Below are 14,924 nucleotides of genomic sequence, written 5' to 3'. Positions count from 1 at the left end.
TTCAACCTTTTTTGTTGTTATATACCTGGATGACTGAGAAAACAAACTTTGTGTATGTTCAAGCTAGTTTAAAGTAAGTCTGGTTTGTATGGATGTTGCTGAGAGCTTCATGGAGCAAATGCTGCTGAGTCTCTGAGGTGTCTTTGGATAATGTACATTACACAAGCCATCTTGAAGTTTCAGAGGAACAAGCAGAAGCTATTAGAGGCTGTTGGCTGCAGGTTGTCTTTGCTCCTCTGAGGCTTCAACACATCAGGTTTATAGTGTCAGTAAAATGTTTGCAGAAACACTGGAAGGAAAGGAGGAGGGTTGATGTTATTTATCAAAGACTGGGGCGTGTGCAGGGGTACAACTGCAAATTTACATGTATGTTTGTTGAGATTACTGTTGCAAAGATTATCAGTAAGCTAATGATTGGTTTTCTACATAAAGTAGGAATGGTTTAGGTTGGAAAATGTAAAAAAAAAAAAGTATTTAAAAGTAAACAAAAATAGAAATTTTACAGAGATACAAATCACTTAAAATGTCATAAGTGAGATGCAGTAATTTTCTCAAGCCTCTTGAGAAAAAAATATTTTTTAAACCAAACTGTGTTATTTGATTGCCCTTTCTAAACTATTGAAATCTCCATCCTTAGGCTTGACAGCTATCTTTTCTTTTACATCTTAAGCTTTCAGGTTTAGAGTCTTGCTGTAATAAACATTTAAAAAGTTTCCGTAACAAGCCCAGTTCATATTTAGACGGATTTTTTTCTTTTACTTTGAAGTTCTTTTACAAATAAGTTAAAGATTAGAAAATGAATTTGTTCAACACAGAATTGTGGCTTTGAAGTTCAAGAAATGTAAATATAAAAACAACACTACAAATGCATGTAAAAACATATTTTTTGTCAAACAGTTAAGGATTTCAGTTATATTTAGCAGCATTTGACTTGTATTTTTCTCACCTTCTGATAATTCAGCTTGATTATTTAAACCTGCGGCTCACACCCTAACTTTTGACTTGAAACGCATTTGTTGCACATCTATGTAATGTGTGAAAGTACCCCAGCTGAATGGGTGGTTAAAATTGATCTATTGCTGGTACATATTTTGCAAACTGGAATTTGCAAAACTATTCTGTCTTTGAAATTCAAAAAGGGAAACAGCTGTGGCTTTGTACGTCTTTTTTACATCAGTACCTAAAAACAAAGTGTAAAAAAAAAATGGCTTCAGCCAGACAAATAATGTTTTCCAATACTGTTGGTGTTATTCTTGAGTTGAACAGTAAAAAATAAATGTAGTATTAGTCATAGAAAGGATGTTCAGCACACCATTGAGACTTTAATGATTCAGGGTTTTCACTTTGCTGAATTAACAACAGCTTGTGTAGTTTTCATTGCATCATGATGGTGTTTCCTCTACAAGGATCTCAGCTCGAGGAGTTTTGTTCATTGATGAGAATAACAATAAAACATTTGTGTGTGTGTGTGTGTGTGTGTGTGTGTGTGTGTGTGTGTGTGTGTGAGCATGTGTACCTCTCAGTGTTTAGCAGCTGCACTCTGAATGACTCACTCCCATTTTCGCCCACAGAGATCTTTGCAAAGCTTCCCTCACGCAGGGCCCTGCCCCTGAGCGTGTGCACACTTGGACTCCAGCAGCTGAACCACAGGTTTCAGTAACTGTCTGGTTCACTGACTTTTTAAAAAAAATAACAAGGATGCAAAGCACTGAGGCTCTCCTTCCCCTGGAGGATGAACTCTTCAGACCCTGCAGTTTAAGAAATGTAGGGTTAGCAGTGAACACTGAATGGTGTATAGCCAACAACATGCATACAGTTTGTTTTGCTACGTTTAGCAAAAAACATATTCAAACAAGTGTGCATGTCTTGCCGTTCAACACTTGTTGATGTCGTTCTAAGGTACCCAGAAGGCTGGGCAGAAACGTTTGTGTTACATTTACAGAATAAAAAAGAAGTTTCAGTTTCTGTGTCCAAGTAAACATTTTGTTCTGCATTTCAATGACATGGTTTGTTTATTGCCAAAATAACACTGGCATCTTTTTACAGATTTAATGACGTACAAATAGGCCTGTCACGATAACAAATTTTGCTGGGCGATTAATTGTCTCAGAAATTATTGCAATAAACGATAATATTGTTTGAAATTTGACAATAATTAGTAATTATTTTAAAATTTAAGAAGAAATGTTGGTTAATGTTTTTGTGTAGTACCTTTTTTCTACCACCAGATGGCAGTATAAGACTGTTTGAACCGAAGGATGGATAGTGAGGGAGCGAGCAGCATGTCTCTTTAAGAAAAATGGGAGAGAAGCCCCTTGACGTGACATGGACTGTCTCTCCTTCCTTTTTTTTGGTTCTCAAAACGGCAGATGCTCGATGTGGTTTGAGCTCTTTAGCATAGCATTTGTCACACAAAGCTTTTAATAAAACATCAGTAAACAAGTTCTCAGCTTCTTTTTGCAGAGAAAAACAACTTTTTTCATGAATGCACAGGTTTCAACCGTGAATTTTGGAGCTTCGACAAGACTGAGGTTTTTCACGAAGTCGACCTGTTAGCTTAGCTCATAGCTTAGCTTTTCAGCTTAGCTGCCTTTAACGATCCAAAAACACAATTTTGGACGATTAAAATGGATTTTAAAGAGAAAGGGAGGGGTCAGTGAAGAGCACCGGAGTTGATCTTTTTGTCATCAGTGTCTTCAGTAGAAAGAGAGAGACACACAGAAATGATAAAGCTGATAAATAAAAATGAGGTTGATAATTTTAATTTATCATGCAGTTAATTAATTTATTGTTTATCGCAACAGGCCTATCTACAAAAACATAAAAATTTAGCAACCACTGCTCGTAATGGCACACTGTGGCTTCACCAAAATATTAAAAATCATATTGTGAAATCACAGCTGGAAACGAAGTCTCAATTATAAGATTGTTTTATCTGTATGGATGTATGAGAGCAGACCTGCAGCACTTTCTGTCCTCTTTGCTTATACGTTAGTCGTAAATTACTTCCTGCCATAATAAGATCTAACACTGGGGTCAAAGAGAGTTGGCCCTGCTGGGAGAAACATGATTAGATGATACACAGATGGCACATACCGGAGAGGAGAGCGTCTGTGTGGATAGACGACTGGATTTATTTTGGTCTTTCATCATTTAAAGGGTTTTAGTGACCCATCTTAATCAATGTTTCTGCAGGATGTCCACAGTTCTCTCTCATTTGAATCACTTTCAGATACTACTAAAGGAAATTGCAATGTGTTTTTGTAGTTTCTGCTTCATCCTAGTTTTCTTTTTATTCTTTTTTTTTTTAGTATTTTTTCTGCCCTTATTTATAAAGAATTCAGTCGATTTAATCTCCACATCAGAAAATCTGTATCGATCGTTTGAATGCAGGTTAAATTGATACCCCAACTCCACAGAGTGGACTTTATCTGACCACCCATGTGTCTCCTTTATTTGTCCTTCCTGCCTGTTTTAATCTCTGTGATCAAAACCTTTCTGACTCACTGCTTCCTGACTGTGAAGCACTTTTTTTAAAGAATGACCAGGGAGTGTCTCCTCCTTCACTCCTTCAGCTGGCTAATTATTAATGGCATAATGTGTCCTATCAAAGGTCCTTCTTGCCTTGTGGGGAGTGTGGAAAAGGCGTGCGAGACTGCAAGATGTGTCAGGATCGCAGGTGAGCAGAGACGTCGAGCTGTCTGTGTCCCTGAACTCTGTCAGAAATTATTGGGAGTAACATTGCTGAGGAACCGCTGAAAGTAGGACTAATAAGGTGTAGTAACTCCTCTGAACGATAGTAATACATTGTATATTTTGTTATTGCTAGTGTATTTAACCTGGAATTATTTTTTGAATCCTTGCCTTCATTGAATTATAAATTCCAATAGACGTAGAAGAGTTTTATTATGTGTTACTTTTGCAGCTCATAAAAAACAAGCTAAGGAAATTGTCGGGAAAACATGGACCTTGATCTTTTACCCATGGGATTGAATGTATGAACGTTAACAAAGTACTTTAATATCACTCACCACTGATGAAGTGGGGATAAGGATTTTGCCAGTGTTTGGGTGCATGTGTTCGTTTGTCTGTAGCGTTAGCAAGATATGTCATGAACTATTTGATGGATCTTAATAAAACATGGAAATTTCAATTCTGTTCATTTTATTTATATAGCACCAAGTCACAACAGAAATCTTGCAGGGCACTGAAAGTAATGGTTGGATGTACATTTACAACAGTTAAATGTCTTGAGTTAACCCTATTCAACATTGCTGCTACATCTAAATGACTATCAAAAATCAAGTGGCTGTAACAAAGCCATGTTGACAGTTATTGTGTTAAAATCTGGTGTGGTAGTAGATGAGTCATACACCAAACACTAAATGATCTTTTGTTTTTTTCCCAGATCTGTTTTTAAAACTCTGCCATTAACTACTGGAGTCAGCTGTGTTTGTATCTTATGAACCACTGGATGGGTTTTAATGAAACTCTGAATGTGCATCTAATTGATTACCTTTTGGCATCAACCCAGTTCAAGATGACCACCACATCTTATCAGTTGTAGCCAACACAAGGTGACTATAAGTTTTACAGATCTTGAGCTAATTGTAATGTACTCGTAGCCTGAGTCAACCCCAACACATTGTCTGAGCACTAACACTCATGAAGTCTCACAATATTGCATGTGATTGTGCACAACGCTATTTAGATGACCTGATTTGACCAAAACGGTCGTCTCTTCTCAGCATCAGATGATTTTAGTTTAAAACTCTGGCATGAACACTGGCAGGATAGGATATATGCATTGCTCAAGAAATGCAAGATCTCTAAATAAATAAAATACTCTCATTATTGAAAATAGCAAAACTATCATTTTCTCCCATCATAAATATCCATGAGTGGAGATTTTTTTTCTCCCATTAAAACAAGATAATTAAGTAAAAAATAATCTGAATGGGACATTTACATGACACATTTTTATTCCGAATGGCTGTTTAATCCAATTACTTATGTCCATGTAAACATAGCTCCTGTCTTATTGTACATCACAGTCCTCACTGTACTGAGTAACAATGTGCTCATAGAACTGCAGTTTGGTCTTGGATTACCTGTGACTTCCAAATAATAAACCTGTATGTGACATGGTGGTTGGTATTACTTTAAGAGTTGGAATTTGTTTGGTAGCAAATTAAAAACTGAGGTGTTGTCCTACTGTGTCAGAGTGTCAAAGGTGTGTGTTTGTTGTAAAAGTCATGAAACCAACAATAGCCCCCAAGTTGTTGATAACCTCCGGCCTATTGTTTGTATAATTGGCCTTAGAGTGACTACTTGTTGCTCCCATTGATCATCTAGACATTGATTACATCTTTTAAAGACGAGAGTTGTTAACAACAGGGCTACTGAACTTGAATTTATCTTGTATTTAAGGAGTTTCAGCTGATTTTAACTCATTGTTTCACCTTTTATGATTTATTTACAGTATATTTGAATATTATATCATTAATTTTTAGGCATTTCTGGCAGTTTTTGTGCTTTTATTCCCTTCATATAAACAAATAAAAAAAGAGATAATTTAAATTTACATACTAGAACATAAAATGTCAACAGCATTGTGGGGAATAAAGTTTTTCTTTACATACAAACATTAAAAATTGTCAGTAAGACTTAATAGGAATCATAATATTTTGGAGTTTAAGTTATAAACTTAATTTTGTTTAAAAGGATGCCTCAAGGACTTAATGACCAACGGAGCTGGTGTAGATTCTCAGTCATTTAGGACATGGCAAATCACCCCAAAATAATAATAATTTTAAAAAGTGGACTTTTATTTTATAGTTTAAGATGTTTCACTTTTTATCAGAGGAGCTTTCTCAATTCGATACTAAAGTGTGGCGTTCCAAGCTTTAATAAATAAGAGAGGCTCCATAAAAACTGTTTTTATAGCTTTAAGCATATAATATATTAGGTGGTTGCTTGTGTTATTGTGCAGAAATAATATTGATCTTTTTAGTTTTATAATCCAGGTGTCCTGTCAGTGACGTGAGATTGCATCAAATTTTAAAGAGTGTCTGCACCTGAGTCATGTTGGCCTTCTCCTCTTTCTGTTTACACAGCTCTGTGAATTATTGATGAGTGTGGCTCTATATAAATAGACCCTAAATGTGATGAGGGCTTCAGCAGAAAGTTTGTCCTGAGAGACTGAAAAAATTTTGCGTTTGAATCGTACTGGGCCAGCATCTCGGTGAACAGGTCTGTGCTTGTGTGTGAGGATGTTGTGAACGATGCGAGTCATTAATTGACCTTGGTCCAATTAGCAAAGTGTTAAATCGGGTTGTACAGCTACTAGTCGAGTCGCTAAAAGACGAGCTGTGTGTTTGCTTATATTCCTGTTGTGACCATGAGCTATAAATCTGGAAGAACATTAGAAAACCAAACACTCAAATTCTCTAAGAAATTGTAAACAAAACACAAAGATATGCAAAAAACAAAACACTCATTTTAAAAGTTATTAAACAACAAATACACTTCACAAACTATATTTTAGCTAAATAAATGGTTCAAACAACATAGGGAGTGGTGGCGCAGAGGTTAGAGAAGGTGTGTGATTGGAAGATCGCTGGTTCAACTCCTGATACTGACAACAAAATGTGGGTGGGATAAGTGAAGCACCCACACCTGCCTCCACCCTCATTTGCTCCACTCTGGGTCCTTGAGCAAGGCCCTTAACCCCCACAATCTGCTCCCCCAGGCGCTCTAGATAGCAGCTCTGTGCTCCACACAGAGGGCTGTGGTAGTTGGTCAGTGGTTGCATCAGGAAGGACATCAAAAATAATTGCCAAGTCTTTGTGCGACTCAATTAATTTTATCAAATCTAACCTTTTTACAAATGCATAGAAGACATATTTCAGGACAATAATTATTTTCTTTGGTTTTTTGTTTGCATACATTACAATTCCTTTAAACAAATAAACCCATATAATTTTTTAAAATATGACAATATTCAGATTATTGTAAAAGCTTGTTGACAACAGACAACAAGCTCAAACAGTGGCATATGTTTGTTTTGTTCTTGAATAGCAAGTTTATTCTAAAAGGTTTTTGGCCTGTCTGAGAATTTGTTTGCTATTTTAATTTATTTATTTCATTCACCCAGAAATTCAGTATGAACAGACTTCAAAGAAAAACACAAAATCTTAAATATTCTCGTTGTATATGGGCACAATGATAATAAAGCTTATTCTGATTCTGATTCTAAAGTAGTACGCTTCACCAGTTGGCAGTTTCTCCTCATTTCTGGTGTGATTTGACTGGATTTCCCTTTAAAGCATCAAAGCTTTTGAATAATCAGTCCGAGCCATGAACGAGAGACAAACTTTTTTTAGTGCTGGAAATGGAAGCTAAATAATCAGAGGTAGTTTAGACTGGATATTTTTCAGAGTTGGAGGCAGATCTCTTTAGACCAGGTGAGGTGTGTGTGAAGGGTAGGGTGGTGTTTCCAAACAGTTTGAGACATATTAATACATTGTTATGGGGGAAGTAATCTTAAATTGTTGATAAATAACAGTTGTATTAAACAAATTGATTGAGCCACTTGCTTTGAGTTGCCATAGAAACCTAAAGGCTTGTGTCCTGCACACATCGAAAAGTTGTCTTGCTCAACACGGGTACACATTTGCTTTGAATTTCATTAAAAGTTAATTATTTATCATTTTATGGATGCTATGTCAAGAGCACTTGTGTGCTCTCTGAACACCATAAAAATTTCAAAGAGCTTACATACTTTCCATCTATTTCGGTGTCGCCTCCACCACACAGCTGATCACTGGGGTATTGTTTTAATAGTTTTAATCTCTTGGAAAGGAGCCATGTTTTTTTTTTAATTAAAACATTATTTTCAGTACAGAAACTTGTACATTGTGTCAGGAAGAACTCACAAGCATTTGTGTGTGTGTAGTGAACATGTTATAAGAGTCAGAGCTGTACAGTTTTACCTGATTGGTTAAATTTTATTTTTGTAGTGTTCTGATCCTACTCTCTTGGCTGCTGCTGTTTGGACTTGTGTTCTTGTCGATATAAGAAATGACAGAATTTAGAAGTTGTTTTTGAAGTTGCATTACAGAAGAGAATTATAAAAGTACAAAATTAAATAAACCTTGGTTTTATGACTTAAATGTTTATTAGTCTTTCTCAAGAAAGGATCTGACATGTAGCAAATGGAGCTGCCTGTAATGTGAATCAGTTCAGAGGTAGTGAACTGTAGATGAACAGATGCTCGGATATATTCATCAATTAACGCGGATTCCTCATTTTTCTGGACTGAATAAAACGTGCATTGAATTTAAGGAAATGCAAACGTGAGACGTCATTTATATTTGACCCATCAAAATGAATGCGGTCATTTATTTACAGAATCAAAATTTAACATCAAACATTTACATTAATTTGGCAAATTATGAAAATAACAACATAAGCAATCAATCAGGAAAAATCATACGGCCATGATTTTTCCGTTGCTTCACCACAGACATTTATGAAACTGTACAATTATGATCTTTTACCCACACGGATGTGGATGAGCATTTTACACAGACATTTCTAAATATCTGGAAGAATATCTACTTGATAAAAAGTTTAAAGATGGGAAAGAAGTTTAGAGGGAGTAAAGATGGTATGGGAGGGGAAGTGTTCACCAGAATTGACACTCTCCATCAGAACCCAGCTCTCCCCGGTACGCTTGGTAGGAAACTTGACTCATTACCTTTCTGAGGTTAATCAGCAGATATGGAGCTCCGTTAACGCTACCTGTCCAGCGTCTCCTTAGGATGCTGTGAATCGTCAGAAGTAGTGGCGAGTGAAAATGTTATAATCCCATGGAACTCGGAAGAGCTCTGTTGTCATGTCAGGATCATCCCGTCTCTCACAGAACTTCTCCAGAGCTTCAACAGAACTTCGAACTGAACCCAACAGAACTTCAACAGCCCTGAGTAGACCAGGAAGTACCGACATTTTAAAGAGCTCTTTCCCGGTTCACTTTTGGGAGTATTCCCATTGGTCAGAAACAACCAGACGGGGTGTGTTTTGTGACGTAAGAGGTTAGAAGACAGCAAGAATTGTTATGAAACAGATCAGAAATGTTCTCACAGACAGAGAGAGTTTTGTTTTGGCGAGTTTAGAAACAGGTGCCAAAACCTCTATATTTACGTCTGAGAGGATTCTAAAAACATGACAGTTCGTTCTAACAACTTGTTTTGCGTTTGACTCCAACCTTGGACCAACGTACACTTGCTCATTCAAAAGCAGAAATCAGAAAAGGCATAATTACTCTGTAACAGCTTTGACATGAGTTCTAACTTTGCATGAGAATAAAAATCATTACACAGTTAATAAAATTGATTAGTTCACTGCAACATCTAAAATGGTTTGAACTAAGACATTTTGATTATCAACATTTGTAAAATAGTAATGATAATAAAAAAGAGAGTGTTCTTTCACATGAATCTTCAAGAAAGAAAGTCTCAGGATGGGTGAACCTGCATTTCTGGATTCAAATCAATGAAATGACAGTTCCTGTCCCACAAGGTTCTTAAGGTCAAGATTTTTGACCTTAGACTTAGTTTTTGACATGGGCCTAGTCCACTACAGTCCCCCCTTTGGAAATCATCACCTGTCCATGGGGATGAATTCCAACTATGGACTTACGCCTTCGATGGTCCTTGAAGCTTGATGTAATCCAGCAAAGAAACAAGAGTCAAGAGTAATCCAGCAAGGAAAACAAAAGTCAAAAGTAATCCAGCAAGGAAAACAAAAGTCAAGGTAATTCCACAATGTTCTTGGTAATTCCATTGTGTTGATTATAATTCCATATCGTCTCGATAATTCCATTGTAGCAATGCTTTAACCCCTTGGAAACAGAGTCTGTAATCCATTGGAAAAAGTCATATAATCCACAACGGTAAATCCACAACGATTGGAAGTGTTGATTAATCAGCATACAGAGGGGTACCCTTGGGTTGAACTGAAGAAGCGGCCACTGGATGAAGAGTGGAGACCAACGTCAGGATTGCAGGTCGCCTCCAGCGAAGGTTGTCTCCAGCGACGTCCAGCCTGTGTCGTTCTGGTTCAAATGTGTCATGCAATTATGTGGTTTAAGGTGGGCTTATGAAGGTGATTTTACATAAGGCCTTACTATATGCACCTGGTGTGTAAGCTATTATGGTTGGGAACAGCTACAACTACCAGTTAAGGGGTGGAGCATGCTGAAAAGGGGTAACTACAGGGGTTTAAGCCTATAGAAAAGGGTTCCAAACTACTTTTCCATTTCTAACTTGGGTTAAGTTAGCTTTACATGGCAAAATATAGTTTGGTTCAAATGTCTGTTGTCTTTTAGACGAACGACTTGAGATTGGGTGTTTGGTTTCCCCATAAACGTTTTGGAAGTCTATGGCGAGACTTATCAAAAAGAATTAGCTATTCCCCCGAATAGAATTGTTCGAGTAGGTTCGGCTTAAGCGTTGTGAGCTCAATGTAGATTATGGTACTCAAGGTAGCAATAATATACTTTGACTCCGCAAAGATTGCAATTTAGCGAATGAACTGCATGTTGGCATGGTTAAAGGCCTCTTAGTCTCTAACTTAACTTACACACAAGATACATTCTTACCACAGAAACAACCAAAATCAACTAAACAACGTTTCAACACCGACAAGAGTAGTGACTAAGCATCTAGAAACATCGTTTCACTGCTTCTCCTCACCCTGGTTGTCAGTTTCAGTCACGTTGTCCCGTGTGAGTGGCCTCTTTGCAGACCCGCTTACGCGAGGCATAATCATATCGAGGTGCGCTGCATGGCGATCCACGTCGACTCGGAGTGACGTTTGGCCCCGGAACAGGGATGCGAGTATCCCACACAATACGAGGGTTATCGTCATTAGCAGGGCTATGATTAATGTGTCCGCGCTCGACCACGCATAGGTAATTGGTTGGATCGGGTTCTTAGTTGTGGACCTGAGGGACTTGAGAACTCGGTTTATTGGTTCCACGTCGACGACTTGGGTGCCTTCAAAACGGATCCTTCCCAGAGTCTCTGGATCTATGTCTATAGACATATTTCCCAGGTACTCTGAGTCATCCAGAGTCGCGTCCCATCGTTCCGGATCGAGGTGATAGAGCGTCAAAACACCAATGTGTATGGTTGTTCCCTGGGGAACACTGATCCACATCGTTTTGTCCGGTAACGTCAAAGGTCTATTTGCCCCGGGTTGGTCGTAGGCTATGATCGCCTTTCTTTGAGGAGCGTTCACTAGCCAACGAGAGCCAATTATTTCCGCTTTTGCATCTTTAGCCAGGTGTCGAGGCGTTACGGTCGTTGAGCACTTAGAATTTTCCGGAATAGGTGTTAATCCGCATATGCCCGCGGTTTTATTCCACATAAACGGTTTGCTCGGGCACAGATAGTGTATCTCCCGAGTGAGAACACACATCTGCAGGTTTGGAGCTAGGTAAACTGAGGGGTTGTCGTCGTGGTACGCAACCATCCTTGGTGTGTCAATTTGAACATGGTTTTCGCCGTGCCAATTGCCAACATTTACGACGTCCCTGAGTCTATATATGCCGTTTGAGGGAATTATCGGTAGGTTGATAATGAACGCCATTTCAAATGTTTTGTGATTGACGTAGATTGGGATTGCGCTACCGAGAGTGTAAGCCAGGTGTGCCTGTGTTTGCGTAACTTTTTCGTGCGTAGCGGAGCTGAGGATGTCGTTCACCATCTGTAGAGAGACTAGATACGGTGGGATCCTACCGGTGGCTAGTGTATCTACCGACGAACTGATATCTCTAAGCATGTCAGCAAAAATCCTATCCATTAGGTGTGCGACAGCGTAATCCGCTTCAACCTTAAGGGCTAACTCATTTACCGCTATTACGAGGGCTTTGATTTCTTGGGTGTGAGTATTCAGCACTAGAACAGTATCCTTTACGGTTTTAGTTACCTGTGTCAATTGTGTTAGTTGAAGGTTCATTTGCGCTCGGATCTTTGGGACCTCGCTCTCTACTTCATACACATGTTGTTTTAGGGACGTTATACTGACAGTGTTGTATGCGGACAAACCTAGGCTGAACAGTGATCCTAGTGACGATGCAGCAAGCAAAAGTCCGCCGATGCCGCGCTTTTGCCTTGTACTTATTCCGCCCAACTCTTGTTGAGTGTAAGTAAATTTATGTAGTTGTTTTAGGATGTGTTGGATCTCTGCTTTAGCACCCTCTAGGGATACTGTGTACCATGGCTTGTTTAACCACTCATTTTTAATGTTAATGTGTTGTTGGACCACGGTTTGGGGGTCGAAGCGGACGAAGACCTTTCGGGTGTATAGGCGGCAATCTGTGATGAGCAGTCCCGGCTGGTCCCGCAGAGCGATGCCCGAGGTGGGCCCAAGGGTTACGATCTCGGCTTGCCCTGCTTGGGTGACACCCAAGAGGGTGAAGATTACCAGGAGTGGTACCATCATTGTCCTATGGAAACACAAAGAGATAGGTCTTAGCTTCGTGGTGGTCAAGGGTAGGTCCTGTGAATTTAAACTATGGTTAAGTTTATTATCCATTAGTTATCTTCTGCTTGGATGACCCTTATTCCCACGAGGTCAGATTTTGTGAGATCTTTGTCTCCTGAGGAGTTATTGCACGCCTTGTGTGGTTTAACCTGGTTTCGATGTACCCATTTAACAGTTGGCTCTTTTTGGCCTTTACTGATTTTTATCTGATAGACAACTGGAGACACTTTGTCGATTATCAGATGGGGTCCAGTCCATCTAGGCATCAGCTTACGGGCGAGAGTTCCGGTCCCGGACTCTCTTCTCCCAGTTTTGGGGGCAAACGTGTAGTACCAGACCCTGTCTCCCACTTGGAGTTCCTCGTGAGAGGCCTTTTGGTCGTAGTACGCTTTGCATCCTTCAGCTGATTTTTCCAGGTTTTTCTGTGCGAAAGCAAAAGTGTTTTTAAGGTGTCTTTCCAAGTCTTTCATGTATTGTTGTGTAGTGTAGGCTGTTGCCATGGCAGCATCGCCTGGTTGGTACAACAGGTGTAGAGGGAGAGTCATTTGTCGACCCGTCATCATCTCGAAAGGAGATATGCCAGTCGACGTGTGTGGAGTGGCCCTTATGGCCATGAGGACCAGAGGGAGTTTCACGTCCCAGTCCTTGTGGTTTGCGGCTACGTATTTTTTCAAAATACTCACCACAGTCCTGTTTGCTCTCTCAACCTGGCCTGAAGCCTGTGGGTGGTAGCCAATATGGAAGTTGGCTTTGACGCCTAGCGTCTTCCACAGTTCCTTCATTACTTCACCTGTGAAGTGTGTACCTTGGTCTGAGTTCACCCTAAGGGGAAGTCCAAACCTTGAAAATACATGATTCATTAATAACATAGCAGTGGTTTGTGTTGTGTCATTAGGGGCTGGTAGACATTCTACCCATTTGGTAAACGCGCAGGTTACCGTGAGAAAATATTTATTTCCTCTAGAGGTCTTAGTGAGTGGTCCGACCCAGTCAATCTGGAGGTCCGACCATGGAAATGCAATGCCTCTACTATGCAGTGGTGCTCTGTGAAGTGGTCTGGATGGTTGAAACTGGCCACAGATCAGGCACCCTTTTATGTAGTCCTTGACATCCTTTTTCATTCCAGGCCAATAAGCAATCTGTTTTAATGCTTTCAGCGTGGCATTGTCACCCTTATGTCCTGCGGATGGAAGGTCGTGTGCATGGACTAACATTACCCCCCTGTGGTCATGGGGGACCACGAACACAGGTGAGGACGTCCGTCCATGAGCAAAAGTTAGGATGCCCTTAAGTAGTTTTAGCTGTTTGCGCAGCTGAAAGAGGACTTTAAGGTCTGGATTGGAATCCAGCTCGCTTTTCGATGGAGTGTATTTGTCTGGGTCAGTCAGATACAGCATCATCGAGCTAATTGCAGGATCCAACTTCTGAAGTTGGATGATGTCTGGGTCAGTCAACATCGGGCGCACAGAAACCGTGTTATCAGCAGGTTTAGCTGCAGCTTGTGCGCGTGTGACTGCCATTACCTCAGTTGTAGCTTGTGACGACTGAGTGTTGAGTAGCCAGGAGGGGTCAAAGGACCACGTGGGTCCGTCAACGGCTCCTTCCTTGGCTAGGGAGTCTGCAAGGTCATTGTAGAACTTGTCATCGCCTGGGACTCTGGAGTGTCCTGGAACTTTCTTCCAGAAGATCTGTAGATCATGTGATGTCACCAAGTGATCACATGTCATGAAAAGCTCTTTGTGTTTTACCACCTTTTTGTTGCTTGTGAGAAAACCGTTCTGTTTCCACAGAGCGAGATGACACAAGAAACTCAGTCGAGCATAGTTAGAGTCAGTGCAGATGACTAGCGTCTGGATGGAGCGTTCCACCGCCACCTGTAGGCCTATTAGGATTGCAGCTATCTCAGCGTACTGAGAAGACTGAGAGCCCAATTTATAGCCAAATGTGACCTGTTCCAGGTCTTGGAGGAGAACTCCTCCAACACCTGCTTTGCAGACTTTCTCGTGGTGGAACGAGCATACATCCACGTACAATGTTGCCATATCTTTACAGATATTGCCATCAAAGAAGTGGTGATTTGGGTCCTCAGCAGCTGAGGGTTTGCTCACAACCGGCTGTTGGGTGGCTGGTACATCCTGTGTACATTCTTGGCAGGATGCCAAATCAGTGCCCAAGTGCGACTTCTTATTTTGACCGTAGCGGATGTCTAGGTTAAAACTTTGAAGTGCCATAAGCCAGGTTGCAACACGTGAGTTTGTCACCACACCATCTCTGATGCGTTGGCTGTTCAGAAACGTTACTGGCTGGTGTTGTGTCTCAACAATGATCCTCTGTCCACCAATATAGCAGGAGAAATGTTTCACTGCCCACAC

At 40.0% G+C, this 14,924-nt stretch overlaps 1 protein-coding gene across 2 annotated transcripts in view; it reads left to right on the top strand.

Moving 5' to 3' along the window:
* Positions 1-14,924, top strand: part of pacsin1b (protein kinase C and casein kinase substrate in neurons 1b) — an 83,472-nt gene that overhangs the window by 12,040 nt on the left and 56,508 nt on the right. The window contains exon 1 of one of the 2 annotated variants that reach the window (XM_037678699.1): positions 3,576-3,679. The exons of the other annotated variant lie outside the window; for it this stretch is intronic. The gene's annotated coding sequence lies outside the window, so the exon portion shown is untranslated. Of the gene's footprint in view, positions 1-3,575; positions 3,680-14,924 lie in introns of those variants that run through there. 2 annotated transcript variants of the gene reach the window in all.

The sequence above is a fragment of the Nematolebias whitei genome, chromosome 7 (assembly GCF_014905685.2).
Source record: "Nematolebias whitei isolate Nwh7 chromosome 7, NemWhi1, whole genome shotgun sequence".
Classification (NCBI taxonomy): Eukaryota; Metazoa; Chordata; class Actinopteri; order Cyprinodontiformes; family Rivulidae; genus Nematolebias; species Nematolebias whitei.
This window is presented reverse-complemented; position numbering and strand designations above follow the sequence as displayed.